Source organism: Mirounga angustirostris, unplaced genomic scaffold (genome assembly GCF_029215605.1).
Source record: "Mirounga angustirostris isolate CCGP_5_RB_7025 unplaced genomic scaffold, mMirAng1.0.hap1 SCAF_9, whole genome shotgun sequence".
NCBI lineage: Eukaryota > Metazoa > Chordata > Mammalia > Carnivora > Phocidae > Mirounga > Mirounga angustirostris.
The window spans coordinates 70,606,567-70,610,248 of NW_026991717.1; positions in this window are offsets into that span (position 1 = coordinate 70,606,567).

A 3,682-nucleotide genomic window follows, 5' to 3' on the forward strand; every position below is an offset into this window, starting at 1 on the left:
CAAAACATCTTTGATCTGTAAAGAATGTTTTCGAACACCTACATCTAGCATCATACTTAATGGTGAAAGTGAATCTTTCTCCCTAAAATCAGAAACAAGACAAGAATTCTGCTCTTACCACTTCTATTCAACATCGTATTGGAAATGTTAGTGCAAACAGGCAAAGCAAAGAAGTAACAGGCATCCTAATTGAAAAAAAGAAGGAATACTTCTTTAATTAGACATGACATGATCATCTATGTAGAAAATCCAATGGAATCAACAAAAAAGCCTACTATAACTAATAAGCAAGTCTTTCAAGATTTCAAGATACAAGAACTATATATAAAAATCAATTGTATGGGGCGCCTGGGTGGCTCAGTCAGTTAAGCGTCTGCCTTTGGCTCAGGTCATGATCTCAGGGTCCTGGGATCAAGGCCCTGAGTCTGACTCTCTGCTCAGCAGGGAGCCTGCTTTTTCCCCTCCCTCTGCCTGCTTCTCTGCCTGCTTCTGCGCGCACTTGCTCTCTCTCTGTCAAATAAATAAACAAGTCTTTAAAAAACTAAATAAAAAAAATTAAAACAGGGGCACCTGGGTGGCTCAGTCAGTTAAGCAGCTGCCTTTGGCTCAGGTCATGATCCCAGCGTCCTGGGATCGAGCCCCACATCGGGCTCCGTGATCAGCAGGGAGCCTGCTTTTCCCTCTCCCTCTGCCTGCTTCTCTGCCTACTTGTGCTCTCTCTCTCTGTCAAATAAATAAAATCTTTAAAAAAAATTAAAAGTAAATTGTATTTCTGTAAGTATTAGCAACAATCAGAAATTGAGATTTTTTTAAATAATGCCATTTACAATGGCATCAAAATATATAGAATACAGATAGAACTGATAAAAGATGTGAAAGACTTATAGAATGGAAATGACAAAACATAGTTGAGAGAAATTAAAGATGTAAATACCTATAAAGATATAACTTGTTTATGGGTTGGAAAATTCAGTAGTGTTAAGACATCAATTCTTCCCAAAATGATCTATGAATTCAGTGCAATTTCAATCAAAATCCCAGTGGGGCTTTTTTTGCTAGAAATTAGAAAGCTAATTTTCAAATTTATTTGGAAATGCAAAGGACTTACACTAGACAAAATAAAGTTGGAGTAACACTGTTAAGACTTATTATAAAACTACAAATGATCAAAACAATGCGGTATTGACATTAAGTTAAACAAACAGATCAGTGGAAGAAAATAGCATCCAGAAATAGTCCCTATTTTAAACAAAAGCAATTCAGTGGAGAAAAGATAGCAATTTTAATACATGGTGCTGGAATAATTGAATACCCATATCAAAAAAAATAAACAGTATCTCAACACTTCACAAAATACACAAAATTAACTCAAAATGGGCCATTGATTATAAAACCTAAAACTATAAAACATCTAAGAGACAACACAGGGAAAAATCTTTGTGACCCTGGCTTAGGCAAAGATTTCTTAAATACAACACCAAAGGCATGGTCCATAAAACAACAAATTCATAACCTGGACTCCACCAAAATTAAAAATATCTGCTCTTGGAAAGACACTATTAAGAGAATGAAAAGACAAGCCACAGATTAGGAGAAAATATTGGCAAAGCTTAGATCTGTTGAAGGACTTGCATCCAGAATGTATTTTAAAAAACACTCAGAATATCAATAATAAGAAAACAAATGACCCAATAAAAATATGGAAAAATATTTGAGCACACATTGAACAGAACATATACAAATGGAAAATAAGCAAATGAAAATATATTCAACATCACTAGTTGTTAGGGAATTACAAATTAAAATCACAATGAGCTACCACTATATACATACCAGAATCACTAAAATTAAAAAGACCAACTATACCAGTGTTGGTGATGATATAAAGGCACCGGAACTCTCATACACTGCTAGTGTGAATGTAAAACGGTACAAACACTTTGGAAAACAGTTTGGCAGTTTCTTAAAATGTTAAGCATGTATCTACCATTTCATAAAGCCATTACACCCCTAGCTACTTACCTAAGAGAAAAAAGCATGTGCATACAAAGTCTTATACACAAATGTTCCTAGCAGTTTGATTTATAATGACACAAAATTGGAAATGACCCAAACATCCATCAAAAGCCAAACAAATGAGCAAATTCCGATCTATACAACAGAATATGATTCAGCAATAAAAAGGAATAATGCATCAATAGATACAACTTTGATGAATCTTAAAATACTTGTGCTGAAAGAAACTAGACCAAAAAAAAAAAATACATAAGGTATGATTCCATATATATATGTTATATATATATATATGTTATATATATATATATTCCATATATATATTCCACATACATATATATATATATGTATATATATATATAACTATGAAAAATGCAAACATCTACAGTGAGAGAAATATCAGTGGTTACCTGGGGAGTGATGTCAGGGAGGGATAGGAGGGAGGAATTGCAAAGGGGCACACTTAGGGAAGTTAGAGATAGACTTGTGGGTTGATTAATTAATGAAACAATCAAGTGATTTGTTAATATATCATTCCACCTGTATGAGATTTAAAGCAAGGAAAATATGTCAACTTGTATAGGAAAACACACACACACACACACATGCAGAAATTAAGGTAGGCCCCCAAGGGAAGTAATACAAGCATAAAGATGTCTCTTGACACTGTTTTCCTTTTAGAAGCAGTAAACGGATCCTCAAGGATCAAAAACAACAGGGCTAACTTCCTGACAGGCTCTGTTTATAACCCCTCCATCCTTCCACAAACACAATCAAGGATCCTTATTACAACCATTTCCACTTATTTTCTCCTCTCTGGTTACTGCCATCTCTCTAAGAAAATTAAAAAAGAAACTTGAGAAGCTTCAGTTTGGAATTCCCTTTGCTGATCCAGGTAAAAAGGTTTTGAAGTATTTAGAAGAGCAAAAGTCATAATCTACTAGCTTCCTTCCACAGCTCTCTTCAAATTTGCTACAGCCATACACATACAACCAATTATTCCTTAAGCTTTTACTGGTCAGGCACTGGTCAAGGTACTGCTACAGGGATTTATCTCATTCAATAATCTTTACAACAGCCCTTTAAAAAGAGCATTATTAGGCCCACTTTATTACTAAAGAAACTGAGTATTAATTTCCTATGACTAATAAAAAAAGCTCTTGATTCTAAATCCAATGTTTTTTTCCATTATGCACAGCTGCCTACCACTCATCCCAATCAGGAAAATTATCCTTACTCTTCAGTATTTTCTACAGATTACCCAACATTACAGATGTTACAATACCCTCACTGAAACTATACAAACTGAGGATTCCAGAGGGGAGGGGGTGGGGCATGGGTTAGCCTGGTGATGGGTATTGAGGAGGGCATGTACTGCATGGAGCACTGGGTGTTATACACAAACAATGAATCACGGAACACTACCTCAAAAACTAATGATGTAATGAATGGTGACTAACATAACATAATAAAATTAAATTTAAAAAAAAAAACCAACTTGGGGTCATCTCCCAGGACCTCTCCATTCATCATACTCTGTCCACTGAGAAAATTATGCTGAGCATAGTCATTCAAAAAAGAAGTAGTGTGTTAGGAATAGAAGTCAGGGTATAGTAGACTAAATCAACTTATATCCTTGCAAATTATTTTGTAGATACTGAATGTAAGC